This window comes from Macaca fascicularis, chromosome 8, assembly GCF_037993035.2.
Source record: "Macaca fascicularis isolate 582-1 chromosome 8, T2T-MFA8v1.1".
NCBI lineage: Eukaryota > Metazoa > Chordata > Mammalia > Primates > Cercopithecidae > Macaca > Macaca fascicularis.
Genome location: NC_088382.1, coordinates 95,233,348 through 95,253,112, shown reverse-complemented (window position 1 = coordinate 95,253,112; position 19,765 = coordinate 95,233,348). Strand labels below are relative to the sequence as shown.

Below are 19,765 nucleotides of genomic sequence, written 5' to 3'. Positions count from 1 at the left end.
CCTAGAACCAGAAATAGCATTTGACACAGCAATCTCATTACTGGGTATGTACCTAAAAGGATATAAATCATTCTGTTATAAAGATACATGCATATGTATGTTCATTGCAGCACTATTCATAATAACAGAGACATGGAATCAACCCAAATGCCCATCAATGACAGACTGGACAGAGAAAATGTGGTACATATACACCATGGAATACTATGCTACCATAAAAAGGAACAAGATCCTGTCCTTTGTAGGGACATTTAGCTGCCTTTAATTGAGACTTTGATTGTACCGTTCAGATTCTGGCACTTTTGTCCAATTATAGCAGAATCCTAGATGCCAGCATCTTTGCTAGCTGTGCACCCACAAAGCCTTTGACTTAAAAGACAAGCAAATCAAGCTCCCAGGACCCAACATTGTATTCAAATTCTATGAATGACTCAGCCTCATTATAACACCACAGAGCCACAAAAATATGACCCACATCAACCCTAGTGGGTATCCATGTGGGAAGGATACCCTAGTCCCACACTGCCCTAGCTCAAGACCACGCCATTAAAGATGGCATGCCCCCTGCCTCCCAACCAACTATGGGCAGTGCCAACTACACTGGCACATGGAATGTCTTGCCATTCATAGGAGACCAGAGGCTCTTGGTTTTCCAGTAGCTAGTTACAGTGCTGGCTTCTGTTTTAAAAAGCGAGACCCACAAAACTGGAAGGACTTTTCAGACTTTACAGACACCTATAAAACTGTAAGTTCTGCTCCCTTTGATTGTAATTCCACTCTATACCAGGCTAAGCCCTCATGAGACCAAGTCCAGTGCCTCCTTAATGCTTCCAAGATTCAGGTTCCTGCTAAGCCCACCCACTTCTCCTGCCTAAAGGGTAATCTAACTGAAGTATCCACCCTGTGTGCTCTCCTAGGAGTAAAAGGAGCATCTGCTGGTCTCCCACTGTCAAACCATTCACTCCCTTCCATCGTCTTTCCCTTCCCGTTCTCATTGTCAGTATCCCTACTCCCACCCCCATCTCTTCTGTCCTAACAGCATCTTCTCCTCTTGCCCTCTAAAAGACTACATGAGTAAAATTCAAATCCACTGCCCCAGTTTCTCTGATATTTATACGGGCATCCAAAATACACACACATTTGACTGAAGTAGACTCTTCTGCAGTGACTATCCGTAACTCATCAGCCTGCTTCCACATATCCTACACCACACATTTACCCAACTGATAATTGCTCCAGAGATGAAAAATATTGAGAAATTAAAACCACTTCCAAACGGCCTCTTCTCCTGTATCGGGGTGCCCCCTCATGGCAAGTGGCAACTGCACTTGTGTTTTGTCAATACGTACCACAGGTGGGCTACCCAATGAACAACTGCATGCTCTCACCATATGCCCAACAAAAGCCACTGTCTTCCTCCAGTCCCATTCTTTAGTAATTTCCCTTTACCTAAATCAAGGTACAGTTTTCCAGTCTAAAGATAATGCCACAAAACTATATTGTGTCCCAACCAACAAAGGTGCTTATCCCCTCTACTTTGCCCTTCCATTACCCTGAAACTGGAAGCCATGAGATGCATTCTGGCCTCTCTTGGCATTCCTATTTATGTAAATGTTAATTATTCTTTCCCCATCCAGCCAAACGTCATTGATGTGCCACATTCGTACCTATAATACTGGGACTCACCCTTGCTCTAGGACTCACTGCGATGGTCACAAGGACCATTGCTTTAGTCCGAGAGTCAAAAATAATTGATGCTACCCTACAAATGTCCAAAACTCTAGTATATCATATTTCTAAATTACAGCAAATATTAGTCCTGCTAGACTGGGGAGCTTCGGCAAAAATGTTTTTTGACAGTAAATTTGTCCTTGATTATATATTAACTAGTCAAAGAGGTGCTTGTAACATTATTAGAGCTTCTTGTTGTAGGTGGGTTAACACCACCAATCAAGAGGTCACTAACAGAAAGCCTGGATCACAAAAACCATCACCCTAAAGAAAACATGCCTTACATGTTTAACGCACTCTGAAATTCAGTCAAAATATGACTAAAGGCCCTTGCCAAGACTGATGTATTCTCCTGGCCAACACCAAACAAATGGGAGCCTGGTTACAAGTCAGCCTTCCGGGACTTGTCACATTTCTACTTGGTTTCTTCCTTGTTACTGTCATAATAAAATGTTTTCCATGCTGTTTAGTGCAATTTAGGCCCTATTCTGTAGAAGTCTCCTCTACTGTTCAGGCCACTCAAATACCCCAAATAATTGAGTTCAAAATCAACATCAAGATAGAAAGGAATCAGTGACTAAATATATTTCATATATGGTATTTTTATTGATTATGGTGCTGTCTTGACCTAGTTTTGAGGCCTCGGCTAGAGGCTGGTCAGTTTCCTTTCTTGAGCAGCCGATTAAATCCACACCCCAACCACTTCCCTTATCAGGTTCTCACACTCCGGGGCCACTATGTACCCACTCTAATCACCACAGGGCCAGACATCAGACACTTAAGGACACAGCCCATGCACCAAAGCCCGCCAAAATTGTGCAAATTTTCAAAATTATTCAACCTAGCTAACCCCACCCTTTTTGCTATACATAAGCTGCCCTTTCCCCCTCCAGCTTGTGGTATCCAGTCCTCAGGTGCAACCCCCTGCGTGGTCCTCTGTGGCAGCCTTCTCTCATTCGGAAGTGTAAGTAACAAAATTGAAGTGTTTTGTCTGACTGCTAAAGAATCTTTAAATCTTATAAAATACAGTCCTACCTACATCTTAATTACTATTCAATGAATGAAAGCTGCAAAGTTTTAAAAACCCTTATAGTTTTTCTAAACCTTCTATATTTGTCAAGCAAATCTCTGGAAATCTGGAAATATGAAAAGGATAATATAATATTCTGGCCTCTCTTTTTTTTTTTTTTTTTTTTTTTTTTGAGACAGAGTCTCATTCGGCCGCCTATACTAGAGTGCAGTGGCACCATCTCTGCTAACTACAACCTCTGCTTCCTGGGTTCAAGTGATTCTCCTGCCTCAGCCTCCCGAGTAGCTGGGATTACAGGCGTGTGCCACCACATCTGGCTAATTATTGTATTTTTAGTAGAGAGGGGGTTTCACTATGTTTGCAAGGCTGGTCTTGAACTCCTGACCTCAGGTGATCTGCCCTCCTCGGCCTCCCATAGGGCTGGGATTACAGGCATGAGCCACTGCGCCCGGCCAATATAAATTACCATTTAAACTTATTCCATGACTAATCTTCAATTTGAGGTTAATTCCCCTAAACAATTAATGCAATTGATAGATTTGGTTAATTAAGTTCTTTTAAATATCATATATTATATCAATTACAAATTCAGTCTACCTGAATCTCGCCAACATTTCAAATGCCTGACACATTAGTATCTTTTATACATCTTGCAAGTTTAAAAAAGGAGGGAGGGGGTTCTAATAATTAAAGCAATTCCAGTAAAAGTAATAAATCAAATGTATGCAGTAGTAAGTTATGTTCTCTTAAACATTCAAACACTGCATATAGACTGAAGAAAATGCTCTTGTACTTTAAAATTGAAATTATACGGTTCATATAACTGATTTTCTAATATATCAGGTTCTATCAAATGCTTCAAACAACTTAACAATCTATCATAGGTTATCCCAATGATTAAATAATTAAATTTCTAAAGTTAATACAAATATGTTAATATTGTGGATTTGACTAACTTCAACATTCTTATAGTTATTTCTTTCTTCTCCCAGTATTTTAAAGCCACTTATGCAAATAAAGAGAATAGATAGATGTATGATCTGACTGGGCCAAGGATACTGTATCAGAGAATCAAGTCCAGGGTTGAAGTGTCAGTTAAAGAATTTGAGAGAGGGGCAGGGACCTAATTAGGTACCACACATGCTCAGGGACCACACAACACAAAAGTCAATCTGCTGGACATCTCCTTGAGGTAACAGAGCTTTCCAAACTCACACCAGTTCATGCAGTCCGGTATATCATGTGTACCCTTACCTAGTTTTATTTATTTATTTATTTATTTATTTATTTATTTTTGAGACAGTGTCTCACTCTGTAGCCAGGCTGGAGTGCAGTGGCGCGATCTTGGCTCACTGCAACCTCTGCCTCCCGGGTTCAAGCGATTCTCTTGCCTCAGTCTCCCAAGTAGCTGGGACTACAGGTGTGTGCCACCACACTCGGCTAGTTTTTGTATTTTTAGTAGAGACAGGGTTTCACCATGTTGGCCAGGATGGTCTCGATCTCTTGACCTCTGATGATCTATCTGCCCGCCTCAGCCTCCCAAAGTGCTGGGATTACAGGCGTCAGCCACCACGCCCAGCCCCCTTACCCAATTTTTAAAGTTACCTCTTTTACAACTTTTTTGTTTTTTTGAGACAGAATCTCACTGTTACCCAGGCTGGAGTGTAGTGGCATGATCTCTGCTCACTACAACCTCTGCCTTCCGGTTCAAGCAATTCTTGTGTCCCAGCCTCCCAAGTAGCTGGGATTACAAGTATGCCCAAGTAGCTGGGATTACAAGTATGCATCACCATGCCCGGCCAATTTTTGTATTTTTAGTAGAGAAGGGGTTTCACCATGTTGGCCAGGCTGGTCCAGAACTCCTGACCTCAAGCAGTCTGCCAGCCTGGACCTTCCAAAGTACTGGGATTAAAGGCATGAGCCACCATGCCTGGCTTCTTTTATAGTTTATAATTGTGTAATTTGATAGGTGAAATTCCCTCTACAGGATATTATTTACTACTCGACTGAATTTAATGTCTTTATTGCCTGATTGGAGTCAACTTGCTTTTTACATGTTTTATATCCAGTTCAATATCAATAATCCTATTATCATTTTATTGACTATTCCCTACGTGATTAACACTATCTACTGAATACTGTATCTTAGAATATTACCTACATTTGCATCAAGCTCATGATCTATAACTCACCTACATCCACCGTTCTAGTTTTGAAATTTGGGATAGCATGTGCCAGGATATAGTTGTTCTGCCTGAGTCTTCGCTGCACCTCGAGTTATTCTGAGTTTCATCCATCTTATCTGAACATCTTCTGTGCTCTGGATTTTATTCCTCTCCAAGAGACACAAACTCATTTAGAGCATGTAGATCTTCCCTTGGGATGTTTCTATGTATTTTATTACTTGTTTCTATCATGCCAACATTTGTTCGAAGCTTTCTATTTGTTCTAATTTTTTTTTTCAAAAGAAAAGGAAAAAACCAGGACTTTTATGGCACCACTGGTCAGTGTAGGGCAGGTGGGTGGGACACAGCATTAGATGTGCTAGTTGGGCAGAACTGTGCTGTTACTTTTCTGAAAGGGGTAAAAAAATACATAAAATAAAACAGTGCAATGCCAGGACAGGCCAGCATGAGATAGGTGAGTTATTCCCTCCGTAGCCTTCCTTCCAGGTTGTTTTATGTGTCTTTCCTTAATGTGTCCTTACTGTCTAATTAAGTTTCTCTCATTGCCCTTATCTTAATGTTTTACAATTATCTAAGGTGGAATAGCACAGTGGAGAGAAGCAAAAATGTTGGAGTGAGATAGACTTAGGCAGAGGTGGCAATATTATAAAAATAATGATGCTTAAGCTGCAAGACCATTCATTGGCTTGATTTACTTCCAAGATCCCAGAAGGGCACAAGAAATGTTTTATATAAAATTTGCAAAAGATATTTAACCACAATCAGTCAACCCCATTATCATTTTACTACAACTGTCCGGCATCATATTTCCTGTATCAGGTGTTGTTGGAGAGGCTGCGGGCATTTTTGAGACCGAAAGGGAGGATGTTGAATTGAGAATAATTTTAGTTTGGCTTTAGTGGGACATATTTATGTGGGTATCAGTCATTTCTGTATATTGATAGTTTATTGCTAGCCATTCAGGGTAGCACCCACTATGCCAAAACAAATAATGCAGGGCCAGAAGTCACATCGAAAAGTGAAAGTGTGCTTCTTAATGGCTCCCAGGTTCAGAAATTTGTAGGTTATTGAAGAGAAACAGATGGTGAAATGCACAGAGGCAGAGCAAATCCAGGGAAAAAAATTTCAACCATCCAATGTGTAAAACTGTAAGCAGAGAATTCCTTTTTAGAATTTGACCAGAAAACCTAGTTAAGACAGGTTCTCTCAGGAATGTATCTGATAATGTCTTATGTACAATTAAAACCACATAATACGTTACAAAATTTTTTTGATGAAAATAGTGCAAAATTAAAGAATCCTGTGTATTAAGACACAAACCTATAGCAGTACTTCAAATGTGTGTGAAGTTTTATGAATCCCAATATTAATAAGAACAAACACAAATTTTAATCAACCATGCTTGAAATAAGACTGAAATATCTTTCTATTCTCTCTACAGAAAATAATATAAAATTTTTGTCATATGAAGAGATAATTCGGAATCATGAAATTTAAATATAGATAAAAACTATTAGAGAATTGTGTCTGGCAGTGGCTGAATATAAATTTTTTTTTATTTTGTGATATTTTTGATATTTAACTTTGTAAAATATTTGATTTATTATAAATCATTTTCTTGTTCTATATAGATATTCACTTTAGTCACTAATTTTTATTATTAATTTTGTATTCTTTTTGTGGTGAAATTAAATTTACTACTTTAAACATTTTAAGGTATACAGGTCCGTGGCAGTAAGTACATTGACATTGCTGTGCAACCCCCATCGCGCTTCATCTCCATAACTTTCTCATCTTTCCAAACTGAAACTCCATATTCATTAAACAATAACACGCCACTCCTTCCTCCCCCGAGCTCTGGCAACAATTATTCTATTTTCTAACTCTATAAATTTGACTATTCTAGGTATCACATATAAGTGGAATTACACAGTATTTGTCCTTTTCTATCTGGCTTATTTCACTTAGCATAGTATCTTCAATCTTCATCCATATTGTAGCATGTATCATTTCTTTTTAAGGCTGAATAATATTTCCATGTATGAACAGTAGTACCCCTTATCTGCGAGGATACGTTACAATACCTGAAACCATGGATAGTACCGAATCCTATAAACACTATGTTTTTTTCCTTATATAAACACACCTATGACAAAGTTTAAAATTTAAATTAGGAATAGGAAGAGATTAACAACAATAACTAATAATAAAATAGAACAACTATCACAATATTTCATAATAAAAGTTATGTGAATATAGTCTCTCGCTCTCAAAATATCACATTGTACTGTACTCACTCTTCTTGTGATGGGAGATGTTGCAATGCCTCTGTGATGAGATGACAGGAAGTGAATGATGTAAGCATTGTGATGTAGCCATAGCCTTTTAACCTTCTGTGTTCCTGAATCGGTGTAACCAGCCCTTACTTGTAGTAAGCGGCTTGGTGTCACTCATTTCTTGCTTGCTGAAGTCTTCGCAGATGCTCAGTGCTTTCTCTTGCAACAAGTTGTTATCAGAACATGTTTTCTAATTATGTCTTCCACCCACACATTTAATGCCTTTTCCATCTTAACTAAACACCCAGCATGTACTGTAGCTGTAACTTTTACAGTTTCAGTTGCAACAGCAACACTAGCACGAATTTCTTTTTCCTCCTTCACAATTGCCTGGATAGAAGATTTGATTTTACCATAGATCTTAGCAACCTCAGTATATGACTTTTTTCCTTCCCTTATTAAGTCAAGAGCTTTCACATTTTCACTTAAAGGGAGGACTGGTGGCTTCTCTTTGGCACATCCAAATTACCAGTGTCACAAGTCTTGGGCTTTGGGACCATTATGAAGTAAAATAAGGGTTTTACTTACACACAAGCACTGCAACATGGCAACAGCAAATCTGATAACCGAGAAGGTACTAAGTGACTCAGGGGAAGGCAGCATGTACAGAGGCGATACGATGGGCAGAGGGGAGATTCACGGCACCACAAGGATGGAGTGGGATGCTGTGAGACGTCATCACACTACTCAGAATGGCATGCAATTGAAAATGTATTAATTGTTTATTTCTGGAAGTTTCCATTTAATAATTTTGGACTGTGGTGGATCATGTGTAACTGAAATGGAGGAAAGCAAAGCTTTGGTTAAGGGGGAAACTACTGTACACATAGTGCCACATTTTGTTTATTCATTGATCTGACCATAAACACTGGGTTTGTTTCCACCTTTGGACTATTGTGAATAATGCTGCTATGAACACAGCTGTACAAATATCTGTAGCAGCCCCTGTTCTCACTTCTTTCAGATATATACTCAGAAGTGGAATGCTGGACCGTAAGGTGGTTCTATGTTTAATTCTTTGAGGAATCACCATACTGCTTTCCACAATGGTGACAGCTCTTCACATTCCCACCAGAAATGCACAAGAGTTCTAATTTCTCCACATCATCACCAACACTTGTTTTCTGCGGTATTTTTGTCTGGTTGGCTTTTCTTTTTGTTTCATAGTAGCCATCTGATGAGTACAAAGTGCATTCTTTTTTAAAAAGGGCCTCCCAAAAACCTGGGTCTTCTCTGTGGTCGGGTCTGAACTTTAGTTCTACCATGGCATATGGTCCATCATCCATGATTTTGTTTCCTGGCTTATAAAATGAGGATAAAAAAAACATGCCTCTAGGATTGTTTTAAAGATTTGGTGAAATAATATATGTGAAACCATTAGCATGGAATCTACACTTAAAAAGTAACAATCCCTTTCATTATTATTTACTTACACATCTTTCTCCTGTACAACATTTTGAGCTTCTCACTCTTTTTTTTTTTTTTTTGGTCACAACACCCAGCTTAGGACCTGACATATACTTGGTGTTTAATGGATGTTTGGTGGTTGAGCTTAAACTCATCCATAGAAGACAGGCCACAATTCTTTTAGTCACAATGCATATAGAAGTTCAAAAGTTCCTCAGTGAAGAGAAACTGGAAGCAAATATCAGAACCTTGCTGCTCTGTAATTCACTGAGTGCAATTAAGTCTTTATCAACACAGTACAATCTTTACTGTTCTCATTCTCTAAAGTAGCTTCACTCATGCTCAGTAGATGATTTTATTTTTCTCATTAAGTTGTAAATTATATTACCTCTCTAGGTATTGCTTTAGACAAATATTTGTATTGGGTGGATCCTACCTGACTACTGTTGACAAGATTCTGGTGCACCAAAGGGCAAGACAGCCTCAATGGCATGTGATTTAGGATGCTGCCTCAGCTGATTTCTGCTTGGGTGTACTACACACGGCATTAAAGCCTGAAATATTCAGAGATCCCATTCTTTGGGGGTTGCCTTAGGATTCATGAAAGCCCAGCAACTGTATTCAAAATTGTGAGCATGTGTGTATATGCACACGTACCTGAGAATATGTGCACTTTCAAAGGAAACAAACCTAACTTTTATCATAATTTCAAAGGAATGAATGACCAAAAGAATTAAGATTAACAGACCTAGAAAGCCTAGGGCACCAGAATCATTACCGAGCCAGAGGCTTACCTTTAGGAAAAGAAACATGTCTTGAAACCATTTGTGGTATGAGTTCAGATCTTAGGGGAGATAGAACCCCCAATTACTAGGACCAAAGCACAGAATCAGCTAACCAAACTCCAGGGATGAAGAGTCATTGGAGTTGACAGGGTAATTTAAATCTCCTTTAAACTCCCTCTACCTGCACACAAGATAGATACAGAATCCGTGGATCCATCCCAAAGATGGCAGTAGTCATTACAGCTGGGAGCTATTCAGAGAGGCATTCAGATATCACACTGTGCCACATGTTAAATGCAGACAACCAAAGGTGATAGAAGAATTATGACATCAAATTTAAAATTCCTAGAAGTATCCAGAATAGTACGAAAATGTAAATTTAACACTTCTAAGATCCATTTAAACTTAACAATGGCAAGTTATATTTTAACCTATTTTGTGTCTTAATCTGATAAGAAGAAATTTGAAATTGTGCATCTTTTAATACAGGACTGATTAAAATAATTTCTTAGAAAAGTCAATAAAAATGAATATTAGCTAAGAAAAGAAAGTCTAAGACATAAATTTTAAATAGTGTATCTGTACATACTTATACTACACGTTGTCATAAATTTTGAGAGTACTTTTTATTTTTAGAAAATTGAAATTACTTTCTATTTACTCTCTGTAAATAAAAAGCATTTCTACTGAGACATGGTTACTGAGTTGCATATTTACAGAAATGAGCTAGAATGTTTTACTCTCTAACTACAATAAAATCATCCAAGGTGATCATAAAGTTCCCATATCTCTTTCTAAAGAATAAAAATAAAATAGAACAAAGCTAAAAGATTTTTGAAGTTTTTTTTAAAAAAACTCCAAGGTTTTAGTACTATTAAAAATGCCTAAGTTTAGAGGGTTTTGATTCAATTTCCTCTGAATTTCACTCTTCCCATGATAACCAGTCACTACCATTTGTATCCCCAGAGGTCTGAATGAAGTCTGAACAAAGCTTACTTCAATTGATTTCCTGCCAATCTGAGATAGACTGAGACTGTCAAAGTGAAGGAAAACCAGTACAAATAAACATATAAAATACAAGAAGCATAAATCCTTATGGGCTTATAAATTACAGGTATTAATATATAACCATCACTAGTTCTCTAGAACAGTCCTAACCTATTCTATGGCTGTGCCATCCAGCCCTTAATGACGGGGTTCAGCTTCAAAGACAGCTGATTCAATTTCCCCCCATTTCGGTTGCTGGCCTAATTCTGAAAGGTTTGATGTCATGTTATTTCTCACTACAGAGGAAGTAGTTTGCTAGCCACATTAAACCCTATGTAGCCAGATTCTAAGGATCTTAACTTAGTTGGTCAGATATTACTTGGCTATTTGTCGAATTGTAATCCTATCCTCTACATGCAAGTCCAGGACTATAACAGTTTCTTAATCATAAGTAAAAGTAATTTCCAATTAATAAGAAACAGACTAACATGGGTAACAGGCATAAGGGATGAATGGAGAACATCAAGATTGACCCACCATAGTGCCAGGGTTCCCATTCATTTCCCTTTCAGGTAGCCATTTGCAGTATACTTTTAAAAGAGAACCCTGTTCACATGCTTTCTCTTAAGTACAACTTTTGCATCAACCAAAGATGAACTAGCTATTATGATACAAAGGACCAAGGGAAGCTGCTCTGGCTAAACATCTCCTTCTTGCTGGCCCTACCAGTCCATGGCATTTTATTGTTTAAAATGCATTTCTTTACTTAAGATCTTTAAAATCACCATGTAAAGCAAAGATGTGACTAGAAGTTACCACATTAAGCTATTTTCTGTCATTAATGCATTGATATGAATTTGTTTCAAGATGGTTAACTAGCCAAGGTTACTCATTGAATGTTGGAGAGATGCGTCCTAGGCAAGCCGGGGTGATCTCCAAAGTGGGGTAACCAAGAGCATCAGGAAACTGAAGTTGGAAAAGAGAGGGTAGCATGAAAGATGAAATGTGATGTAAATAAGGCTGTAGCAGGGCAAAGTCATTTCACAGATCTGTAAACAAACTGCAATGCTGACCTCTGGTTTCCCTAACATAAGAGCTTTCGCAAAGTAAACATCTTATTTAAAAATAATAGCTCAAATAGCCATGCAATTATGATGCACAGTTTAGCTGAGATGGAGAAGAATCTCAGAGGGAAGAACCCAGAGATTAGGGTTCAAGGCTGGGAGAGAAGTGACTACTTCCTTGGAAATGTTCCTAGGTGTCCTGATCTGCCACTGAGCTACTGCCTTCAAACTCAAACTGCAAGGGAAGCTTTTTTCTAGCTTCCCTGGAAAAAACCCATGACCCCAAAATCCTTCCCTTGAAGCTCTGTCCAGAGACTTGGTACCGCTTCAAGTAGAAAATCTGGGAAGGAGGACCTGCTGGAAAGTTATAAGACTGGCGTGACAGTGACGAGTCCGGAACCTCCTGGCTCTGATGCACAGTGCTTAAACTCCCTTAGAAATGAGGCATTGCCGCGAAGATAGTATAAGGTTATAATTATCTAAAGTTTTCTTTTTTTTTTCCCATGTTTCTCTTTCCCCAAAAAAAAAAAGTTTAAGAACAATGAAAAATCAATCTTGAACAATTATAGGGAAACTCAAAAGAGCTCACTGTGCATTTCAGCTGCTTCAGTCACAATGAAACAATCATTAAAAAGATATTATGTTTGTTTCACACAAAGAAAATGTGAAAAGAACACCTCCGTATTTTTAAAGCAATCATGTACCACAACTAAAGACAGGTAAAACTTTTAAATGTTAAATTTGGCCAGGCTCGGTGGCTCACACCTGTAATCTCAGCACCTTGGGAGGCAGAGAAGGGTGGATCATGAGGTCAGGAGTTCAAGATCAGCCTGGCCAACATGGTGAAACCTTATCTCTACTAAAAATACAAAAAAATTACCTGGGCATGGTGGCACACGCCTGTAGTCCTAGCTACTCAGGAGGCTGAGGCAGGAGAATCACTTGAACCTGGGAGGCAGAGTTTGTGGTGAGCCGAGATTGCGCCACTGCACTCCAGCCTGGGCAACAGAGTGAGACTCTGCCTCAAAATAATAATAATTATTATTATTTTAAATTTAATTTAATTTTTTAATTTTAAAATTACAAATGATTCGTAAACATTCTGTCCTCTCTTCTTTCAATATTTTGTTTTTGTTTATTTTCTAATATGTATAACTAGCTGGAAACTTCTACAGTTCATATTCTTTTATAAGCAATAAAAAAATAAGTGAGATTTAATACATAGAAATAATTTTCTATTATTCTTAAATACTTTTGTTTTATTTAATGCTTTTGTTTTATACAACATACAAAATACTACCGCAGCACATGTAGTGTAATAGACAGCTTAGTCATAGTCTTACTTTTTAAAAAATTGTATATCATACATAATCTCAACCCCAGTATCAGATCTATCACTTGTGTACATCTTGCCTTTATTCCTATTCTTGCTTCTGGAAATCTTAGCCATTTCTGACAAAGGGTATACAAGGAATATTTCTAAAGCAGTGGCTCCCTAAGTGTGGTCCTCAGAGCAGCAGTATCAGCATCATCTGGGGCTTGCTAGAAATACAAATTCTCAGCTTCCATTCCAGGCCCACTGAATCAGAAACTCTGAAGGTGAGGCTGGGCAATCTGTGTTTTAACAAAGCCCTCTGATGCACAGAAATGTTTGAGAACCGCTCGCTTAAAGGAACCACAAAGCAAAGATTTTTTAAAAAGGTTTCAGAACTTATCCCTAGCTTTGTTTTTCTCCTTCCAATCATTTAATTTAAAAGTTTTCTCTTATGCCACAGAGTTGAGTGAGATTCCCCTGACTCCCTTGGTTTTTTTCAAACAAGCGTATTTATTTTCCTCTTAGGAGTATAATCATCATGTAGATCGTACAAAATAAAATAACTTCTCCATGTGTTCATCTGGTTAGGAGATTTCCAATTTTATAAGGCAATAAAACAATATTCAAAAGGGAGCATAATAGCTATATTGACATGTCAGTAGACATGTAGAAACTACAGAAATGGTTCTTTTCCTCTTATAAACTTTTCTTATTGGTTAAAACAAGATTTTATTAAAATATTGACTCATTCTTAAGGCAAGAAATTTTTAATTTTTAAATTCTATAATCTGTCTCTGAAATTCTTCAGATTAATATCTCAAAATCTTATAAACTTTTAAATATGAGGTTAAGAAAAATTTAAACAATTTTATTACAAAAAGAATATATGTTATTTGCAACTATCAAACAATACAGATGTAAATCAAGTAAAAATTAACAATCTGTCCTCTTTTAGAGTCATGTTCTCTTCAAGGCAACAAATGTTAGTAGACTGGTGTTTCTTTCTAATCTCTCTTCACTGAATGCATAAATGTGTAGATGCGAAAACATTTCATATGCAAAATCAGGATCATATTATGCCATTGCTCTTCAATTCACTTTTTACACTTAAAGTATCACAAAAGCACTTGTCTAGTATCACTATTCAATTCCATTCCCCCTTGAGGTTATTTTGAAATGCCTGCTCTTATAAACATTGATTCAGTTAGCATCCTTGCACATTTATTTCCAATTACTCTTGCTAATTTTTCAATTGCACAGACTCCTAAAAGTGAGATATTTGAATCTAACTCTATGTCCATTTATAATTTAAATAAGAGCTGCAAATGAATTATTGGAGCACTTTGTGTTTCCACAGGAATATTATCAGTCTTTTGAATTTTGTCTCCCACTCCCATGGTCTCTCATTGTTTTGATCTACATTTCTCTAAACAGTGGTCACATAGATTATCTCTTCTCACACTGTTGGCCATTGGCTATTTTGTGAGCAAAAGGTCAAAAGTCTTCCTTGGAGGCTAAGGGGGAAAAGTGACCTTTTGAAGCTCCAGGTGAGAAACAGCATGATGGGTGGCACACAGTAACTCACACCTGTAATCCTAACACTTTGGGAGGCCGAAGTGGAAGGATCACTTGAGCTCAGGAGTTCTAAACCAGCCTGGGCAACATAGTGGGACCTCATCTCTACAAAAATAAATAAGTAAATAAAAAGAAAAAAGAAGGAAGAAAGAGCATGGTGGGGCTTCTCCCCTCCTTAACTGTGTAGATTAACAATAGTTCCGCTCAAAGTTGCAGTTCCTCTCCAGGGCCGCTACAGTTGGCCTGCAGACGCAAGCTGTACATAGGATATTGGCAAAGGGAATTTTTCTCCAAAGACCAAGAGACATCTACCAGGTTTCACTGATTGCACCCACTCAGGGAGCCAAGGGTTCTGAGTTCCTTATCCCAGGGCAAAACATCTATCCTGTACCTAGGGGAGCCACTGCCCTATGCCTGGGTCTATAGAAGCCTTCATTATTTTGGAGGTCCCTAGGCCTTGTGTATTCTACTGATTGATTCTTACCTGCAGGGCATTAACAAGAAGAGGGGGTCATGGATATGCAATGAAATTGTCATCTTTCCCAATATCTTGTATTTTCTTCATGTGTATGGCCACAGTTGTTCACCCTGAACTAAAAAATAAATTAACAAGCCAGGCTATATTGAAGATGAAGAGGGATTTAAAAATAAGATTTAAAGGGAATCAACCATTTATAAATTTATTTAGAATATAATACAAGCAAAGTGCATAAAATGATTTACCAGTTCTTCCAAATGCTCATTTTAAAGCAAAAGCCCTGTGTACGAACGGATGCAGAACACTGTGGCACAAAGTCCATATTTGGCTTCCCCAGCCTGCAATGTGAGAAATTCCTTTTACCATAATAATATCAGGGAGGCTCTGTCCAGCCAAGCAGGGTTCACTTTCTTAAGTCATAGAGGTTTATCATGTCAGACAAAGTTCAGAATCATTTAATCTCACCTTTCATCATCCATTATGGTAGAGACGGAGCTGCCTACTTCTAGATTTATGTGCCTGTAATTTTTTCATGTTGTTCTGAAATGAAGCGCCTGTTAAGTTTACTCCCCAGATAATCCTTTGTTTCTGGAAGTTCATAGAAGTTACCCTTTGTCATCACTAATGTAATATCATCTCACAAGCAGGTATTATAACTCAATTCTGAGATTCCCTCACCCTTTTATATACCGGTGAAGCTATAACTAATTACTCTGCTTCATATAGGTCAGCTGTATCTCCAACCAGGGCCTGAGGCCTCCTCCTAAGCCCCTGCCCCATCTGACCACCCACATCCACATCTCATCCTGGACCTCTTGCCCACAGAGGGAGAGCAGATGGCTGCCTCCAGAGCCAAGCAGCAGCTGTTGCTGCCAGTACCGTCTAGAAGCTGAGCACCCACACCCACACCCACCCTCAGCACCTTTCTCTCCACATGCCCCTCGGCTGGCACTGCAGCGTGGATAATGCTCAAGTTAATTTGATACTCCCAGCCCTGTCAGAGTTTATGAGCTATTAAAAATTGAAACTTATTTATTCTCCAGTTAGGTTTCACATTTCTGGTACTAAGACGAGGTCACGTCTTAGGGAAAGAAATGGTATCTCTTTCCTGAAAATAGTGTACTAAGATTCTGGCACCTTTTCCAGCATGAAATTTTTAATAGCTCAGTGTGTATTACAGTGTAGCTTGATTAAAAATGCTGTTACTCTAGCTCCAGATGGTTTTTGTTTTGGATGTGCTCAAAGTGTTTGTTCACCACATCACTAATGTTCTGTAGAAATAAATTAACAAAATCAACTCACTTGCTTATTCATTCCAATATTTAACAAAAGATTCTGATTATCTACTGAAGAGAATGGAAGAGTCCTAGGATTGATAAAATTCAGACTCTGATTTTGAGAGTCTTACTACCCACCTGGTGGAGAGACAAGTGTACACATAAATATAACCAAGGTTTGAATGTGAGTGCTGTCATAAGAAAGATGTAAAACAAACTCTAAGGCAATGCAAAGATGAAAGACTTTATTCAAGAAATACCTATCATTTGAGATGTACTTTTAATGATAGGTTAGATTTTCACAAGTGGATATGTGTGTTTGGGACAAGAGTTGGGCATTTCACATTAAAAAGCAGCACATCGCGAAGTCCGAAGGTAAAGAGAGAGAGACACAGAATAAACTTGGGGATAATAGCCAGGTGCAGTGGCTCATGCCTGTAACTCCAGCATTTTGGGAGGCCAAGGTGGGCAGATCCCTTGAGCCCAGGAGCTCAAGACCAGCCTGGGCAACATGGTGAGACCTTGTCTCTATTTAAAAAAAAAAAAAAAGAAAAAAGAAAAGAAAAGAAAAGGAAAGAAAGGAAAGAAAAGAAATTTGGGGACAACATATAGTTCTGTTTTACTGAAAAATAAAAAGGAAACTATTGAAATAAAAATCTGGAAAAGTAGATCTGAGGCCCTTGCCTGCTAGGTGGTGGTATTTGCCTTTTATGCAAAGCAGTGGGAAGCTGCTGAAAATTCCCTGACCGTGAATGAGCTGACTGGAACAGGGCTTCAGGGCTATCATTCTTACAGTAGGTCTTTAGCTGGATATGAGAGAGCAAAGGCTTAGGCAATGAGGTCAGTTAGGATGTGATTTGATGTCAGCAGGTGAGAGGCAATGGTGATGAAAGGAGAAGGAAGGAAAGAACACCAGAGGGGTTGTGAAGATAGAATTGACAGCATTTACCACGAAAGCCTAAGGAAAGGGAAGGAGACACAGATAACTCCAAGCCGGTGGGCCTGGACCCTTACCTTCGATAAAGATGGCAACAGTAACCAACACACTGGAGGCAGGAGGGGAACAATCACCAATTCATTTGGAGGCAGGAAGAGCTCAGAGTGTGGGCAAGTCACTCAGTGGGTGCTCCCTTTAGCAGAAAGGCTGTGTAGCTGAGTGTTTAGTTAAAGGACTGACATTTTCACAGATATGCCTTGAAAGTATGTAAATCTGTATTTCTTAAATGGTTAGCAAGCAGAGCCCTCAACAGCATTTATCACCTGCATGAACAGATTTATTGTGCTATGCTCCTGTAAATGGTATTCCAAGGATTGGAAAGATGCAGGCAAAATTTTGTCTTAAAATTCTCTCATTAGTAGTAAAAGCAACAAGGGGTTGCCTGAAGCAAAAGTGTTGAGAAAGAAACAAGTTCCCTTTACTTTTTCCTTAAATTGTAAGTGAATGGAATATGCCACAAAACAGCAACCATGATGACTAAGCAAACCTATTTAGACTTAACAGCCTTTATAAAATAAAACTCACAGCAATCTGACTTGCTTTAGTGCTATCGTGCCATAAGGGAATTGAAGGTAAGCAGTCTACATAAATGACTATATTGATAATCATTCTGCCAAACCACACATCTTTAGATCTTTTTAATTGCTTCTTCTCATGTATCTATTGCTAATATCAGCATTGATATTTCCATCAAAATAATATATGATAAGTTAACTACCTAAAAATTTGAATAGAATCAATAGAATCAATGAATGACCAATTAGAACTCTTTTCTGCTGCATCAACTACAGCCAATTGAATGATATCCATCAATATCCAGAGAATGATATGCTTTAGTAATGAAACTATTTGTACATTATATTATTTCAGCCATCACTAACTCCCCTTGCTCTCCCCCCGCCCACAATTATACTCCCAATTTTGCTTTTTAGAAAGCAAAATCCCTGAATCTTTTTCAGCCCTCAGTGAAGCTAATTTCCTTGAATCCCACCCCCTCAAAATATGCCAATTCAATTACACCCAGGGTCGAAAATCATCTTTTATTTCCCGTTTGGCCTGTTTCCTCCTCAGTACCCCAGCTACCACCACCTCCAAACTCCACCATCACTAAATGAGTCCTTGAGAAGTTTCCCCCTGCTTCCTACCTGTAGTAGGCTAAATAATTGACCCCAACGGTTTAATCCCCAGAATCTTTGAAAATGTTGTCTTACACAACACAAGGGACTTCACAGATGTGATTAAATGGAGGATCCTGAGATGGGAGATTATTCTGATTCATCTAGATGGGCCTGATACAATCACAAAGATTCTTATAAGAAGGAGGAAGAAAAGAGGAGGGAGAGAAGATTTTATACTGCTCGCTTTGAGGATGGAGAAGGGCTCATAAGCCACGGAATGTAGGAGGCTTATAGAAACTGGAAAAGACAACAAAACAAATTCTCCCCTAGAGCCTGCAGAAGGAATGCAAACCTGCCAACCCCTTGATTTTAGCCCCAAAAATGTATTTTGGATTTGTGACCTCTAGAAGTGTCAGGAGAATAAATTTGTGTTGTAAGAGGCTAAAATTTTGGTGATTTGTTTCAGCAGCAGTAGAAAACTACTATGTTAACTCTCTGTATGGTCTGCCATAAACTCAATACCATAAAGATGTGGATTGCCTGCCCAGAGAAGGTAACATGCATGATTAACGTGTACCTTCAGATGATAGTAGCTGGTAAATTGGTGCTAATAGCGCTGGTTCAGTGAAGAAAGGATGAGGTGCAATCCAGACGGAGCTTCCACATAGTAAGTAAGCCCCACTGAGTGTTAGACATCAAGCTCGATACTTCACGTCTGTTATCTTTCTTTTTTTTTTTTTAGACAGAGTCTTGCTCTGTCACCTAGAGAGCATCTCACATTGCACCCAGGGAATGCAGTGGTTTGATCTCGGCTCACTGCAACCTCCGCCTCCTGGGTTCAAACGATTCTCCTGTCTCAGCCTCCCCAGTAGCTGGGATTAAAGGTGCTTGCCACCATGCCCAGCTAACTTGTGTATTTTTAGTAGAGACAGGGTTTCGTCACGTTAGCCAGGCTGGTCTCAAACTCCCGGCCTCAAGCAATCATACTGCTTCGGCCTCCCAAAGTACTGAGATTACAGGTGTGAGACATGGTGCCTGGTCACATCTGATATCTCTTTAACATTTTCTTCTTTATTACCTCTTTAAACATCTTTGACGTATACAGTGCTTATCTTATTGGTATCTGGTGGTTTTCATGAACTCATTATTTGATGATTTGGGAGAGTCCTAGATTCCTAAACTGGACAATCTTTCCTTAAAGAGATCAGTAGCCAGTGGTCATCAGCAACCATGAACCAGTTCAGCTTCCCAAGGAGAAGAGTCACAGATTCAGATTTCCCATCCCAGTGACCTGAGCCTCAGAGTTATTATTGGCATCCACTCTCAGGATGGGACAACATGTGCCTCTAAGGCCCAGCTCCAGTTTTGGGGGTTTTGCTTTGTGTTTAGAGGGAAAAGGTGCATTTCCTGAAGGTATCAATTACTTCTTGCAGAACCCACATTCTCTCCAGGAGTGTGGTCTCCCCAGGGCCTGGTGGT

The 19,765-nt window shown here is 38.8% G+C and overlaps 1 protein-coding gene across 2 annotated transcripts in view; it reads left to right on the top strand.

Moving 5' to 3' along the window:
* Positions 1-2,627: 2,627 nt before the first annotated feature.
* Positions 2,628-19,765, top strand: part of LOC102126955 (carbonic anhydrase 1) — a 51,534-nt gene continuing 34,396 nt past the window's right edge. For both annotated transcript variants that reach the window (XM_005563641.5, XM_045398461.3), the window contains exon 1: positions 2,628-2,695. The gene's annotated coding sequence lies outside the window, so the exon portion shown is untranslated. The remainder of the gene's footprint in view (positions 2,696-19,765) is intronic.